The 17,375-nt window shown below is 48.3% G+C and overlaps 1 long non-coding RNA gene across 20 annotated transcripts in view; it reads right to left on the minus strand.

Moving 5' to 3' along the window:
* The window catches only part of LOC102164818 (uncharacterized), a 481,497-nt gene that overhangs the window by 348,728 nt on the left and 115,394 nt on the right, over positions 1-17,375 (minus strand). For 17 of the 20 annotated variants that reach the window (XR_014831564.1, XR_014831562.1, XR_014831561.1 and 14 more), the window contains one exon: positions 9,207-9,287. This is a non-coding gene — a long non-coding RNA (uncharacterized LOC102164818). The remainder of the gene's footprint in view (positions 1-9,206; positions 9,288-17,375) is intronic. The other 3 variants (XR_014831575.1, XR_014831579.1, XR_014831580.1) reach the window with 1 other exon arrangement.

The raw sequence follows: 17,375 nt of genomic DNA on the forward strand, positions 1-17,375 counted from the left end.
CAGGGGTTGAATCAGAGCAGCACCGGCCAGCCAATGCCACAGCCATAGCAACACAGGATCCGAGCTGCACCTGCAACCTACACTACAGCTCATGGCAATGCCGGATCCTTCACCCACTGAGCGAGGCCAGGGATTGAACCCGAATCCTCACAGACACTGTATGGGGTTCTTAACCCCCTGAGCTACAATGGGAACTCCATTTCTGTCTTTTCTGCGAATGCTTTATTGGCGAGAATTCTAGCAATCTGCATTCAAGGGAGTGTGCTCCTGTGGCCGTTCCCTCCAGGGGACCCTCCGCTGAGACTTAGATTTAACTGTGTGCCCATGCGTGGGAGCCAGATGGGAGCACGGCTTCTACTGGATGTTACCCAGTGTGCTGCAGCCAGTCTGAGCTGTCTTCTTACCCAATCTAGAAAGCAGCCAAGTGCCCAGAGCTGCCCTCCACTCCTACAGTCTTACCTTATGACCAACAGAACAGAACATTCCTTGTCCCCCTTCCCAGACCAAACAAAGGCATAGGAACATTGTGGCCCTAGGGCACGGCTGTTAATAAGCCAATAGACCAAGCCTTCAGTCAAGATGTTCTCTTGGGCAAAAACTCCAACACAGAACCTCAAGATACAACTCCTCTTTCTTCGTAGATTAATACCAACACCCGAAGGAAGACCTTCCAGTCCTTCCGTTATCGTCACCATCATCATCACCACGTGGGCTAACATTTCGTGAACACTTACACGTGCCACTCTGCATACACTATCTCATTGAGTCCTTTCAAGTTCCGTATTATTTGTGTTCCCATTATACAGACGAGGAAACTGAGGACCAGAGAGATGAAGTACTTTGGCCAAGTTCATTAATTCAAATCCTTATGCTCTTTCCAACAATCGCCATCCATATGTCAAGTTGCTCCATCCATATATGGTGGGATGTTTCTTCAAAAATGCTCACGAGCGAAGGTTTTGTTTGTTTGGCTTGATTTGGTTCCTGCTGTTTCCTATGACCCCGGGGATGACTTCCCCATTCATGCGGCAGCCGGGGTGTTCTGTATTCTCGAGCCCAAGGTGATACTGCACAAAGAATCTTTGCCTGTCTTGAGTTTCAAATGCCTGCTCCCTTCGAGGCCAGAAAGGGACTATTTGCAAAGACAACACAAAAGACTTAGGCGAAACTGTGATTAGGATAGCAAAGCATCCTGCCAAATCCAGGTCAAGGTGCCCCAGACTCAGGGGAGGGAAGAGAGAGGGAGGTGAACTAAGGGTTGAGAAAGGGCTACCCTGTTTCCTGCCCCAGGACTTGGTCCAAAGAGGATGGAGAGGATGACAGCGAGCCCTTGCGGTCCTTCTCAAATTCCAGTCATTTATGTACCAGCATTGTAGTTTTGCTGTGATTTTTCACCCGTAGCAACACTTACCTACATTTTCTCTTTAAATCAATTTTAAAATAACTCTTTTTAAAACTCAGCTTCCTCCTAAGCAATAACAATCTTAAAATCAGAGATTTGATGTGCTAATGATATTCTTCTGGTACTCAGGAAAATAACTACATAACGATTAACTTCTTTTTTTTCGGGGCCACACCTGCAGCATGTGGAAGTTCCCACGCCAGGGGTCAAATCAGAGCTGCAGCTGCCATCCCATGCCACAGCCACAGCAACGGGCCATCCGAGCCGTATCTGTGATCTACATCACAGCTCACGGCAACGCCGGATCCCTAACCCACTGAGCGAAGCCAGGGATCGAACCTTCATTCTCGTGGGTACTAGTCTCTCGTGGGTTTGTAACCCTCTAAGCCACAACAGGAACCCCCCAATTAACCTTTTTTTTTTTTAAATGCTTGTGCATCACCTAAATGCTTGTGCCACTTGAGGAAATATTGTGTACATGTCACCTCTCCCGGGGATCACGGTCACAGTTTCAGATCTGAGTCCTGGAGAAGTGGGTGTAGGATGAGGGTTGCCCTGGGCAACTGTGAGGACACTATGGACCAGGGCTGAAAATGGTATGACAAAAGCTGGAGAAAAAAGCAAGGAAGAAAAGCTGGCAACCCTTGAGACAGCCACACCACTCACCAAAGCCCCAGACTGGATAAGACTGCTGGTTTGTGGCATGCCTGGAAATAAATGCCTTCCAAATATTCCTAGGGTTCGTACCCAAGTTTACTGTCACAAGCACACCCTGACCTGTGAATCTCATAGACAGCAAATGACCTGCGTTATGACTGCCTTCTGGAAGATGATAGCCTACCCCCACGGAGCGATTTGGTTTTGCTCTGTCTACAAACCCACATGCCCACAGGAGCCAGGGAGACCATGAAAGAACAGAGTGGGCCTGGGGTCAAAAAAGCCACAGTGCCAGCTGGGTGAGAAATGGCCACTGATGCCTGACCTCGGGAAGGGGAAGGTAAGAGGGAATGGTGGGGACAGGCGAGAAGAGAGGAACAGGCACCAGCTTGGCCTCAGTGCCAGCCAACCGCTTCATGCCCCAATAGGGACCCTCTTCCACCAGATGTTTCCATTTTTTTAAGCTAAGCTGGAAAAAGATACTGTTATGTACATGCTACTAATTTTCAAATGTTGACCATCCACATCAAAGGAACAAAATTCGCTAGCAAACACCATGTGGGCCCCGTATGACCCAGCAGCAGCCAGTTGCAGCCTCTGTATTGGGAGCATGAAGGCAGGGACCATGGCTTGCTTCTCTGGGAGAGAAAACTTTAATCCTCATGGTCCCAACAGCACCTATAAGGAACGGGGTGAGGCTGGATATCCCCTCGGTGCAGAGGCAGTGACACAGCACTGAGGTGAGGCGAGCAGGCCCCAGGGCCAGGATTCCTCATCTGTGTGACCTTGGGCAAGTTACTTCATCTCCCTGTGCCCCTGTTTCTTCATCAGTAAAGCAGGTAAAGATGATGGGAGGGTGTTGGGAGGGGAAGTTAAGGCAGGCAGCTAGTAAGCATTCAAAAATTAGTGGTTCCTGGAGTTCTGGTTGTGGGTCAGCAGTTAATAAATCTGACTAGCATCCATGAGGACGCAGGTTTGATCCCTGGCCTCGCTCAGTGGGGTAAGGATCCAGCATTGTCATGAGCTATGGTGTAGGTCGCAGACATGACTCGGATCCTGCATTGCTGTGGCTGTGGTGGAGGCTGGCAGCTACAGCTCTGATTCAACCCCCAGCCTGGGAGCCTCCATATGCTGTAGATGTGGCCCTAAAAAGTGGGAAAAAAATTACTGGTTCCTGATAAATAACTTGCGTGACATCCGGCACAGGTGGATGAGAATCAGGGTGGGGCAACAATTACTTCTCATCAGGACAGAGGAGCCTAGGCCTGCAACTTCCAAAGGGGAATACAGAATGGTCACTTGGCCAGTGTTATTTAATTAATTAATTATTAATTGAGGAAGTGTGGAAATAAAGGACTCAAATAGACATGCTACTTAAAAAAATTGATATCTAAAAATAGTGCACTGAAGATACATGCATTTTACTGTTTGCTCAAAAAAAAAAAACTGTAAGCAAAGAGTGAACTCTAGTTAACAAAACACATGCTAAGGTATACTGGTGTTGTGTACTGATTTCTGCCGCTTACTCTGAAATACATCCCCAAATTATTGACGGATGGATATAGAGAGGAAGGGCTAGATGGAAAGACACATGATCAAAACAAGAAGAGGAAATACTAGCACACAGAGAATCTAAGTACTAGCATGCGAGTGCTCCCTATAAAATCTTGGCAACCTTTCTGCATTGTTTGAAAATTTCTTATAAAAAGATTTTAGAAAAATTCATGCCGACAAAACAGTTTCACAACAAGAAAAAAGAGTTACACTATAATGTTAAGCAGGAAAAGCAAACTCCATGACCTCAATTATGCAACGGCTCCTCTACACCCTTGATGAGATGCGAGGCATTTCAGAAAAGACTCCTCTTTTGAAAAAAGAAAAAAACAAATCTCAGCTGAAATACGAGATCATTAGAAATTGTCATCTGCACCTCGAAGGCTTCCGACCTTCCAGAAATCCTCTTTTATGTTCCGAGAGTCCTTATAAAAAAATATTCCTCAAGTTATTCTCAACATAGACCGAAGAGGGAAAGAAATTGGCAGCCAGCTGAGAGTGGCTTGGGGAGCAGCAAGGTGAGAGCGACCCCAAAGGAACTGGGAGCAAATGGGGTCAGGAAAGGCCAACACCCTCTTTGGAACACGATCTCCTGGCTGCATCAGGACATCTGCCATTGTATGTCTTACAAAGTGGGAAACTGAGGCACGAAGATGAAATGAGACCTGCCTTGGGTCACAGAACTCTCCACAAATATGAAAGTGGGCAGCAGCAGCCTCACCATCTCAGTCAAGGGCTCTGCCTTAGCCAGTGCACCTGCCCTGGAGAACAGGAAGTTGGAAGCTGGAAGCGGCTGCGTTGGTGAGAAAGCCCCGCGTGCGTGGGCTTCCTCAAGTGCATCCTTTTCATGCGTTTACTTCCAGATGGGCAGGCGCTTCTCATTCTCCACCACGGCTCCTCAGGAGTGGGGGGAAGAAAGAAGAAAGTCAAAAAAGGCGGCGGCGGCGGCGGCAGGGGGGCTGGGGGGGGCTTGTCATGGCTGTGGTTAACGAACCGGACTAGTACCTGTGAGAACGTGGGTTTGATCCCTGGCCTCGCTGAGTGGGTTAAGGATCCCACATTGCCGTGAGCTGTGGTGTAGGTCGCAGATGCGGCTTGGATCCCGAGTTGCTGTGGCTGTGGTGCAGGCTGGTGGCTACAGCTCTGATTCGACCCCTAGCCTCGGAACCTCCAAATGATGCAGGTGAGGCTCTAAAAAGACAAAAGAAAAAAACAAAGAAAGAAAAGAAGAAAGCTGGGCATGCTCCATCACTTTTGTCCACCACCATCCTAAAGCGAATCTCCTTGGCACCATATTCACCTGTCACCTTCCTGAGGAAGAAACCCGCAGGAGTGGGGGAGGGGGGAGGAGGGGCAACTCTTTTCCATGCAGGTCCCAACCCTTCAGTGAGGTGACCAGGGCCATGTGACCCTGTGAAGAAGCTCCAATGACTAGTCAGCTGGGAGACCTCAATTCCTGAAAATGTGAGTCGAACCGCCTCTTAACATGGCTAGTCACTCAAGCGTAGAATTATTCAGAACATCTTTGCCCATTAAACTGTCCCCGTTTTTTTTTTTTTTTTTTTTCTTTACAAAAATCTGGCTGCCCTCCCCCAAATGTTTTGACTGGAAATATTTGAAATGCCTTGAATACATTCATGTTCCTTTCTTTGAAACGACGGTGATTTTTTTTTCCTTTTAGGGCCGCACCCACAGCATATGGGAGTTCCCAGACTAGGTGTGGAATCAGCTGCCGGCCTACGCCACAGCCATAGCAACGGAGCATCTGAGCTGCATCTGTGATCTATGTTGCAGCTTGCTGGAACACTGGATCCTTAACCCACTGAGCCAGGCCAGGGATCAAACACACATCCTCGTGGATACTATGCCAGGTTCATGAGCCGCTGAGCCACAACAGGAAGTCCACGAGCAAACCCATTTTGCAGCCCAGTTCATAAGCCTCCTTTCCCAGATTTTGAGACCTCACGGTGGCTATGTGGCAGCTTCCCAGAATCCATTTTGTTCATCTGGAGTTATCACCTCTCTAAGCAACTTTCTGTCCCAACCACTCCAAGATACTCAGCAACCGCACCCCTAACTCAGCAAACGCCACTTTGGGCTCTTCCCAAGACTTCTGCCAGTTTGTCAGCTGCAGCGACATCTGTGTGACCCTTTTAGATGAGATATCCCCAAATCTATTGATTACGGTGGTATGTCAGATTGGCCCACTCTTCTCCAAGAAGCAGGGAGGAGGGCAGCTTGCAAGACATGGTTCTGGGAGTTCCTGCTGTGGCTCAGTGGGTTACCAACCTGACATAGTGTCCCCGAGGATGCAGCTCAGATCCCATGTTGCCATGGCTGTGGCGTAGGCCTCAGCTACAGGTGCAGCTCTAACTCAACCCCTGGCCCAGGAACTTCCATATGCTTCAGGTGTGGCCCTTAAAAAAAAAGAGGTGCTTCTGTTCCGTCCTGCCTTTCTGCTACCTAAGATGTGAGCTGCGATTCTCCCGAGTCTGGGAAGGATGTATTTGGACTTCTTGGAACACAGCAGGCTCCCTTGGCTTCTTGAACTTAATGAGGAGTGAGATGCTTTGCTTTGATCTCTGCCCCAAGCCATGGAAGATCAAAATACTCTGGACATGTATTTACGTAGGTAGCTCCATTTTAAGGCAAAATTGCACAGAGCAACTTGACCAGTGTTGGCACCTCCCAGGTGTAGTCCCCCTCCGCTGCCCACGCCCAGCCTTGTTAAGTCTGTACCTTGGCTCATCAGCCCCAAAGCAGGACATTAAAGGCTTACTGAGCTGCATCTTTAATAATATTTTCTAAAATGTTTAAGAACCTCCATAAAAATCTATTGGATGGCATTTTTTTTTCCACTTTGGCAAAACTAGAGTCATAGTCTATGTTATTACAAACGCAACCACAAGAGAAGAAAGTCGGCCAGTCACAATTTAGAAAATCACATTCCATTAGCACTGGAAGGGTATAATAGCTGAGCAGAGATGTGTCCAGTCACATCTGTCTTTTTCCATAGACGCTGCTCCCCCCAGGCCTCTATTGAGCAACCCTGTCCCCTTTCCAAGAAGCCTCTGTGTGCTTCAGACTGACCTGAAGTGATTCTCTGTTTTCGCAAACCTACAGACAGAGAGGCCTTAGACTTGGTATAATTTGAGAAACCCCAAAGGAAGACCCCTTGACGTTTCCTCTGCTAACGTAGAGATTCATTGGAGGGACTAGTAACTCTTAAAAAAATCCCCAATGAGTGTAATCTTCTCCTAGGAGGGATAAGGCATTAAAACATGTAGCCATTCACACTTTAGCATGAAATTTTCTGATAATAGCTATTATTTATTGTCTGCCAATTTAGAGATTCATTAGAGAGACTATTAACTCTGAAAAAATCCCTTATGAATGTCACCTGCTTCTAAAAGGGACTAGACATTAAAACATATAGCCATTCACATTTTAGTATGATGTTTTCTGATAAGAGCTATTATTTACCGAGCATCACTGTAGGGCAGGCATTGAGCAGACCCTTTGGACAGTCTCTTAATTGTATTTCGAAGGAATTAAACATTGTAGCATTTTGATGAGGAAAAGCTTGGTTATGTCTGATTAGCAAGGGGTTAGGATGGAGACCCTAAGTATAGGGACAAGGCTGATACCACAGAGGGAGATGCAAGGCCAAGGGGGAGGTCATGAACTCAAATGGAGAACTCAAGATAGACTTCACAGCAGTGATGTTTCACTGGGATTATGAAGGATGAGGAGCAGTTCAACAGGTAGTCAAGGTGGAAGGGAGCTCTTGCAGAGGAAAAAAACATGGGAAAAGGTACCAGTATATAAAATCACATTATATCTATATCTATCTGCCTGACTTCCAGCAAGAATATTCCTTTTTTTTTTTTTTTTTTTTTTTAATGGACGCATTCACAGCATGTGGAAGTTTCCAGGCCAGAGATCTAATCCCAGCCACAGCTGTGACCTATGCCACAGCTATGGAAATACTGGATCCTTAACCCTCTGTGCCACAGCAGGAACTCCAAGAATGTTCAGATTAAGAGAATCCAAGAAGTGGAGTTCCCGTCATGGCTCAGCAGTATGAACCTGACTAGTACCCATGAGGAGGCAGGTTCAATCCCTGGCCTCGATCGGTGGGTTAAGGATCTGGCACTGTTGTGGCTGTGGCATACACTGGCAGCTACAGCTCCGATTCAACCCCTGGCCTAGGGACTTCCATATGCTGTGGGTGTGGCCCTAAAAAAAATTAAAATAAGATCAAGAATTCAAGAAAGATTTAGTAAACAGACTGTTGACCAAAGTGTGGGCAAGAAACATGAAAACCACCAAGGGCAGTGCAGGATTCCAGGTGACCTACCCCTGGACTCAAAAGAATGAAGGGAGGCAGCCATGACCGTCACACAGAAAAAGAAAATGGCGAGAAGCCCACCTCAAGAGGATGTGGGGCTTCTAAGGCATGCCGCCCGCCTGAGATGCCCCCCGGGGAGGGCGCCAGGGGAGTACATCCCTCCACCGGTCCCCCTCCCTGGCCAGAGCTCCTGTGGGGCTCCCCCTAGGCTTAAACCAGCAGGGAGCCAGAGGGCAGGGCAGGGTGCTTGGACGGTCCTGGGGTTCAAAGCCGGGCAGAGCAGAGTGCAGGGAATCTGGGGTGGAGACACCTAGAAAGTACCCAATAGATGTGGAGTACAGGGCCAGTGTAGAGGGAGGGTGACAAAGGGACATGGAGCAGGGATGTGACTGCAACAGAACCTGTCTGTCAGGCTAAGAGTGAGCGAGAACCATGGACCCAACGTGGTCATAGAGACAGCGGCCACCGGTGGGCCCTGGGAACAGGCATCCATCCGAAGGCACCTGGCAGCTGGGGACCCCTGAGCTGAGCCAACACCTTCTCAAGCTTCCCAGGCTGCCCTCTGGAAGTGACCCCAGCCAGCCCAGTCTCCTGGAGCTCCCGACACCGCAAACCAGAGCCTGGGAACGCAGAGGGCTGCTGGCTGCCAGTGGCTACTGAGAGCATAGCCCGTAACATCTTGTACCAGTTAAAACCAGTCTATCTCTTTGATTTGAATTCCACTCCACCTCTTTCCCTTCCTCACGTGGAAAGCAGGCCCTGGGATCAGAAGCCCTGCGGGAGCAGGTTTCCCAGAAAGACGAGAACTGTCTATCTGCTTCCCCCAGGGGATGGCTCCAGGGAAGCTGGGAAGCCCAGCCAGTCCTGCCCCATCAGGCCTCCGAAAAAAGAAAAGCACCAGCCCCCTCTCGTCTGGGAAACATTAAAAGCAATCTCTGAAGTGATTCACAAGGAGTCCTCTCATGGCAGAAGACTATCACCCAGATGTGAAAATAAACAGAGGGAAATTCCAGGATCAAGACAGTTTCAAGTCTTTAAAGACATGCATGGCCATTTCAGGGGAAAGAAGTCTTTTGGCTGTCTTTCCAAGCCCCCAGAATCCGAGTCAGACCCTCTCCATCCAGCAGGCCAGACAGATTCCCACAAAGCCAGACTCAGAAAACTGCAAAAACCCACCCTTGACTCTCTGGGGCCTTGTGCACTTGAACATCTCACTGGCCAAGGTCAGTCACCCAAGCTTACCAAGCTTCTGGTGGTGCAGTCTTCAGCTTGGCCTTTGTAAAGCATCAGAAATGAAAGCGGTAGCAACTGGCGCATTCTGCTCTGGAAAAACAAACAAACAAACAAACAAACAGGAAATAAATGGCACATGAATGAGAACCTAGCAAAACTGAGTGTGTATACATCAATCAACATAGTGGAAGCGGGAGGAAATGGAGTACAGATCACATGTCATTATGTCCAGTGTCTGGCAGAGTGAGTGGCACATGCTAGGTATGTGAAAAACATGTCAGGAAGGAAGGAGAGAAGGTAGGCGGGAAGAAGGAAGGAAGGGGAGTCTCAGACCAAGAGAAAGTTACCCAAGAGTTACTCAAAGTTAGTTTATTTGGAGGAACCCAGAACCACAGCTGATCCCCAAGTTCCACTCATGAACTGGTGAGGAGTAGAAAACCCAAGTTTCTTAAAGTCGAATTCAAATCCTTCCCATCAGATGGGAATTCCCATTGTGGCACAGCAGAAACGAATCCAACTAGTAGCCATGAGGATGCAGATTTGATCCCTGGCCTCGTTCAGTGGGTTAAAGGATCCGGTGTTTCCTGAGCTGTGGTGTAGGTCGAAGACACCGCTTGGATCCTGAGTTGCTATGGCTGTGTGTAGGCCGGCAGCTACAGCTCCGATTTGACCCCTAGCCTGGGAACTTCTTCCTTGGGTGCACCCTAAAAAAAGAAAAAAAAAAAATCCTTCCGATCAGAAAATATGAAGATGCTCCTACACAAATGGGATTTCTTTACTTTTTTCTTTTTTTTCTCTTTTTAGGGCCGCACTTGTGGCATATGGAAGTTCCCAGGCTAGCAGTAGAATTAGAGCCATAGCTGCCGGCCTACACCACAGCCACAGCAACTCGGGATCCAAGCGGTGTCTGCGACCTACACCACAGCTCACGGAAATGCTGGGTCCTTAACCCACTGAGCAAGGTCAGGGATTGAACTTGTATCCTCATGGATATTAGCTGGGTTTGTTTACAGCTGAGCTGCAACGGGAACTCCTAAGATTTCTTATTTTTAAGAAAAATATAAAGAATGGTTAACATGGTATATTTTAAGTGTATTTTACCATAAATACAGAGATTTCTGCAGGAAGGGGTTTAATGGAACTTCTGTACCAAGCTCTGACCCTTCTGCGAACTGTACCATCAGCACCCTCCACATTTTTTTTCATCACCCTTAAGGTCTTGATCATAAAGTTTAAGAGAAATAAAGCGTAACTCATCTACCCATTCACTCATCTGCCCATCCATCCATTCGACCATCCGCCCATTCATCCAGTACTCAGCCAACATTTACTGAATGCCTGCCCTATGCCAAGCCTGACATCGTCATTGGGAACCAAGAGATGAATAGAACAGGCCTCTTCTTTACAGGAAGTCACAGTGGAAGTTGAGGAGGAACAAAAGCAACAATAAGAATAGCGAAAGGAGGAGCTCCCATCACGCAGCGGAAACGAGTCCGACTAGGAACCATGAGGTTGAGGGTTCGATCCCTGGCCTCGCTCAGCGGGTTAAGAATCTGGCGTTGCTGTGAGCTGTAGTATAGGTCACAGATGCGGCTCAGATCTAACATTGCTGTGGCTGTGGCTGGCAGCTGTAGCTCCAATTACACCCCCAACCTAGGAACCTCCATATGCTGTGGGTGCGGCCCTAAAAAAGCAAAAAGAAAAAGGGAAAAAAAAAAGAGAAGAGCAAACATTTATTTAAAGCTATATGCTAGATGTGGTTTCAAGTGCCTTTGCATAGTACATTTAATTCTCCTAACAGGCCTATGATTAAAAAAAAACCAGGAGTTCCCGTCGTGGTGCAGTGGTTAACGGATCCGACTAGGAACCATGAGGTTGCGGGTTTGGTCCCTGCCCTTGCTCAGTGGGTTAAGGACCCGGCGTTGCCGTGAGCTGTGGTGTAGGTCGCAGACGCGGCTCGGATCCCGCGTTGCTGTGGCTCTGGCGTAGGCCGGTGGCTACAGCTCCAATTCGACCCCTAGCCTGGGAACCTCCATATGCCGAGGGAGCAGCCCCAGAAATGGCAAAAAGACAAATAAATAAATAAATAAATAAATAAATAAAAACAAAAGAATAAAAAAAAATTAAAAAACCAAAAACTGGTAAATAATAGAGCTAGGATTTGATCTCATGTCTCTGGCCCCAGAGTCCATACTTTCAACTAGACTGAGAGTCAAAAACTTTAACATCAGGTCTGGTACAGGCACCAACTCATCAGGACAAATGTCAGCGATTTTGTGATGCTCTTGTACTCCAGCCAAAACCCAGTCAACCCTGCCTGAACTGCTTTTAATCTCTAGACTGTTGGACCCTAACACTAATGGATTTTGGGCAGAGGTCACAGGATCGGGCTTGGGGAGCGCAATAGAGGGTATCTAACTGCTCTCCAGAGTCAGCAGGGAATCAACTGCTTGTGGGGCTTCAACACCCTGAAGGTTTATAAGTGATGAACATTTAAATGACACTCAATCCCTCACAATTCACCAAGTGCTGTGCTCACACACTTCGGCTCATTTAACCTTCAAGAGAGCCCGGTGAAGGGGGTCCAACTGCAGCCAGCACTTGACAAAGGAGCAACCTGAAGCTCAGGGTCCCCAAGCCCAGGACGCCGGGTACACCTGTCAAAGGCCCCTGTTCAGCTCAGATGAGTTATTTCCAAAGAGAACATCTTTGGCCCAATCCTACGTGGTTGCCAAAAGCCAGGGAGTTGCACCTGCTTTGTCTCTCCACTTCCCATCAGGACCAACGCAGATGTCAGTGTCGCTTCCTTTATTCTCTGCCCTGGTGGCTCCACCTCAAAGTGGCCACATTTAACGCCATTACCTAAAACAGCCCTGTGGCTCACCACTGTCTGTCCCTGCTCCGTTTCTCTTCAGGACACTATGGGTATCTGGCAGCATGGTAGCTTATTTTAGTGTCTGTTTCACCCCAGCTTGACTGGAAGCTCCGTGAGGGCAGGGAGCTCTTCGCTGTATCCCCAACACCTGGAGCACGTCCTCAGGGCACTGAGATGGTCAATGTGGTTAAATTCAATGAAGGAATAAGCAAAGGCATGGAGACGGGTTCGAGAATTACCCCTTGTCTAAGAAGCCAGAAACAAGGACCAGAAATTCATCAGCCTTCCCCTCCCCCCACCCCCACCCTCCCGCCCCGGGTCTAAGGTCCCCCCTCAGCCTTGGCCTTGGGTCTAATACAGGTTTCTTGCCTTCCCTTTCCCAGTCCCCGTCCCTTTTTTTTTGTTTTTGTTTTTGTTTTTGTTTTTGTCTTTTTGCCATTTCTTGAACCGCTCCTGCGGCATATGGAGGTTCCCGGGCTAGGGGTCTAATCGGAGCCGTAGCCACCAGCCTACGCCAGAGCCACAGCAACGCAGGATCCGAGCCGCATCTGCGACCTACACCACAGCTCACGGCAATGCCGGAACCTTGACCCACTGAGCAAGGGCAGGGATCGAACCCTCAACCTCATGGTTCCTAGTCGGATTCGTTAACCACTGGGCCACAACGGGAACTCCCCCCCGTCCCTTTTAAGGACACTCTCCCAGCTGTCATGCGCCTAAGGGACTCTTCCTTTAAAAATCCTTTTGGATAACACTCCACAGCCTTATTTTAGATCTTTCTTGTTCGCCCATTGCCGAATATACATGTACACTCCCCTATCCCCACCTCCAAAACAGTACCAAGCTATGTGCTCAGGTACCCTGAAATCTTGCAAACTCATTCTTGCAAAAGTATTGCTGAATGATGACAGGTAAGAGGTGAGGCTTTGAAATGGGGCCTTCCAGTTCCACAGTAGAGAGACACACTAGCATGGGCAATTGTGGGAGTTTCCAGAATCCTGGAAACAGTATGCCTCAGCATACACAGAAGATTACTGGTGGATGCCATTCATTCATTCGTGCATTCATTCCTTCATTTGGTGTCTCGGCAAATGGTTACTGAGTGCCTTCTGTCTGCCAGGATATGTCCTATGTGCTGAGGACATAACAGTGAGCGCGACAACTGAGGTCCCTGCTCTCAGAAAACAACACTGTGTAGTTCAGGAGATGGAGCCAAAAGCAAAGCTTGCCAAGGCATTTTCATCCTTATTCCTAGGGTTATAATAAAGGGTGGAAACTCATGCAGTGACCAAGGCAGTCAGGAAGGCCTGCTGGGGAAACTGAGTCTCTGCTGGGGGCTGGCGGGTGCTGGAAGTTCAGCAGCAGAGGGGCTGGGATGCAACGGTACAGAGCAAGGCTGGCCCTGGGCCCACCTGCTTGGTGAGACCCTCAAAAATGGCTGAAGCGTTACACAGCCGAGGCATTTGTGCGGGGCAGCAGGAAAAAGCAACAGGGTCGGGTGTCCTTGGGACCAAGTAGATGCATTTCTCCCTTTGGAATGTAGTCTGTGTTCCTAGGCTTCTTGGTTCCTGACGAAATTGCCCAAGTTCACAGTTGTAACAACCCAAGAGGCAAATCTGCAGTGCTTCCTTGACCCCGACATGTCTGAGGACCTGTTTCAATACTCTGCACGTCAAGAGGAAGAAAGCTTTTGGCATTAACCACGACAAGGATGAGTGACCTGAGAGTTTTCTTTGACCTATCATCTAAGGTAAGTGCCTTTTTGCAAAAATTCCCAAGACTTTGCTTTTAGTGCAGTTGGAACCCAAGTTTCCCTCCCAGGCACTATCTCCAAGGTGCTCAGTTGCCTGGTGAAAAGCATCGCAGCCCTTTCCCTTTTCAGCTTTCCTCTGATACAACAAGCCTCTGGCCACCATCAGAAAAGAAGGCGAGTAACAGCCGTGGTGGAGACAAGCCTATGAAATTAGTTCAAACATACAGCAAAGCGCTGTACTCACTGCAGCGAGATACATGCCGTTCCGTGGACACGGGCCTATTCGTGAGTCACCGAGCATAATGGGGCATTGTTGAAAGTGTTGGGAACATGCGAATTTCCTCACTGCCCAGCCTGGGTGATGCTGGAGCTACATTTGCCTCCAGAAATGAAGTCAGACAGACCTGGCCCAACTTCCAGTTGCCAGGCCCAAACCATGAGGCCACCATATTTTTAGACAGACTTTCGTTCAACAATCACCCCCCGAAATTGTGTGCATATACAAGAGAAGAAACAGAGTTCCCACAGTGGGAACATTGGTTAAGGATCTGGTGTTGTCTCTGCAGTGGCTCGGGTTGCTACTGAGGTGCAGGTTCAATCTCTGGCCCAGGAACTTCCATATGCCACAGGTTAGGGGAAAAAAAAAGAGAGAGAGAAAGTGCCTTGACAAAGAATGCATAGAACTCTGGATTCCCATCATGGCTCAGTGGGTAATGAATCTGACTAGGAACCATGAGGTTGTGGGTTCGATCCCTGGCCTTGCTCAGTGGGTTAAGGATCCGGCGTTGCCATGAGCTGTGGTGTAGGTCGAAGATCCCGAGTTGCTGTGGCTCTGGCATAGGCTGGCGGCTACAGCTCCGATTAGACCCCTAGCCTGGGAACTCCATATGCTGCGGGAGCGGCCCTAGAAAAGGCAAAAAGACAACAACAACAACAACAAAAAAGAAGCTGTTCAAGAAAGTAAAGGCTCTCTGCTTCTTCACTCACACCAGATCTGGAAATGTGATCCTTCTCATCTGTGGAAACCCAGCTGTGCAGAAGGCCCCACATTCTCTACCTTCCCTCCCCCCCTCCACCTGCTTCATCACTACCCCTGCCCCCCAGACCTTTGAAACATAGTAGAACTGAGCAGAAGAGCTCCGTCACAACAGAAAGACTCATGTACAGTAATTGTGGCCTTTTCTGCACCTTCAGTTGATACCCTCTGCCTCCCTCAGTCAAATGGAACAAACCAACTTCTACATTACCAGAGTTAATTACGAGCAAAAATCATCAGAGAAGCTGGACAGATAATTTCCATTGCAACCACTCATCTTATAAAACACTCCACTTACTCCAGGAGCTAAAAAAAAGAGTATCCCACCACATTTTGTTGCAAGTGTTTCCATGCTATAGGAGCACCTCACAGGGCATTGGGAAAGAATGGAAATAATTATCCGTATTGATCTTTTTAAGCAGCTTTAAGAAAGTTGCCAAAGCAGGAATGAGAGGGAAAACTGATGTCCAGCTGCTGCTTCCTCCTTGGAGCAAAAAGCAGTGAAGGGGTAGGTTCTGGTCTAGATCTTAACACTTCCTTCCCTTCCATGCTGAGAATTCTTGTTATTCTGGAACTTCCTCCAGCTCCCATCCTGCAACCTGTCTAGCACCCTGTTGCTTTGGCCTGTTCCCAGGACTTGTCCATTTGCCCTAATTCGATCTCATTCTGCCTCACCCTCAGGTCAGGCACCTTAGCCAGACTGGCTGCCTAGCTGTCACGGTGGCTCTTCCAGCTCACTTTCCGCCTCGGGCCCTGCAGCCATCAGGCCTCCCAGGCTCTGCACTCAGCCTGACCCTTGCCCTGATCACCTGCACATCATGGGAGTCTAGGCACGTCAGATGGAGATTATCTTCTTAACACACTCCATGGAGCAATACTTAAATGTGTTCAGGGTACATATCCCAACCTTGATTTTGACCTCAAGGAGGAAGTTCGAATTCTTGCAAAGAAAACTCCCTATCAGAAAGACTGGATGGATCAGGAAGCTAATTCTGTGCGGAAAGCCTGACATGGATGGGGTCTCATGAAGGAAACACTTGGCGGATAGGATGGCTGCACCTTTTTCTTCTCTTTTCCCTCTGCCACGAGGCCCTGCAGAGCAGGAGATGCAGAAAACACATCACCCCTCCGCACTGACACTGGACTTGGCTATGTGCTTTGCTTTGGACAAAGGAACATTAGGGGGCATGATGTGAACTCTTCCAGGGCTTGCACGGGCTGGTATGTCCTTGACACCTGCATGATCCACCATGAGAAAGGCAAGCCCCAAGCAGATGGCGGTCCAAAGAGACCTGGACTCAACCTGCAGCCTGGAGCCAGGCCTGATCACTCCCAATTAGGACACTGAGCAACCTTAATGAGCAAGAAACCTCAGGTCTATGAGCAAGAAACTAAATGTCTGTCATTGTTTGTATGCAGCAAAATCCAAAACAGAACAGCCACGGCCCAGAAACACCATTGCTGGCATCCTGACCACAGGGCTTCTTATTGTCCCCAAATGAAAAGGCAACCCTTGGGGTGGGAGGAAATATTTGCAAAACCACTATCTGCCAAGGGGTTAATATCCAAAATACACAAGGAAATCATACAATTCGATAACAGATCAAAACAACCCAATATAAAAATGAACAAAGGTCCTGAATAGATATTTTCCCAAAGAAGACATTCAAATGGCCAAGTACCTGAAAAGATCCTCAACCCTGATCATCAGGGAAATGCAAATCAAAACCACAGTGAGATATCACCTCAAGCCTGTTAGGATGGCTGTCACCAAAAAGACAAGGGTGGAATTCCCACCGTGGCTCAGTGGGTTAAGAACCCAACACTGTGTCTGTGAGGATGCAGGTTCGAACTCGCTCAGTGGAGGGTCCTGCGTTGCCACAAGCTGCAGCTCAGGTTGTAGATGTGGCTTAGATCCGGTGTTGCTATTGGCTGTGGCAAAGTGAGCAGCTGAAGCTCTGATTCATCCCCTAGCTGAGGAACTTCCATATTTCACCTAAAAAAAAAAAAAAAAAAAAGACAAAAGGCAGTAAATATTGGAGAGGATGTGGAGAAATGGGAACCATCTTACACTGCTGGTGAGCATGTAAATTGGTCCGGGCACAATGGGAAAGAGTACAGAGAGGTTCCTTAAAAAATTAAAAATAGAATTACTATATGGGAGTTCCCGTCGTGGCGCAGTGGTTAACGAATCCGACTAGGAACCATGAGGTTGCGGGTTCGGTCCCTGCCCTTGCTCAGTGGGTTAACGATCCGGCGTTGCCGTGAGCTGTGGTGTAGGTTGCAGATGCGGCTCGGATCCTGCGTTGCTGTGGCTCTGGCGTAGGCCGGTGGCTACAGCTCTGATTCGACCCCTAGCCTGGGAACCTCCATATGCCACAGGAGTGGCCCAAGAAATAGCAACGTCAACAACAACAACAACAAAAGACAAAAAGACAAAAGACAAAAAAAAAATAAATAAATAAAAATAAAAATAGAATTACTATATGATCCAGCAACCTCACTTCTGGAATA

This window comes from Sus scrofa, chromosome 16 (genome assembly GCF_054392235.1).
Source record: "Sus scrofa isolate SSC_HxYL_T2T_F1_AM1 chromosome 16, Sscrofa_HxYL_maternal_Yorkshire_Landrace_v2.0, whole genome shotgun sequence".
NCBI classification, from domain to species: domain Eukaryota; kingdom Metazoa; phylum Chordata; class Mammalia; order Artiodactyla; family Suidae; genus Sus; species Sus scrofa.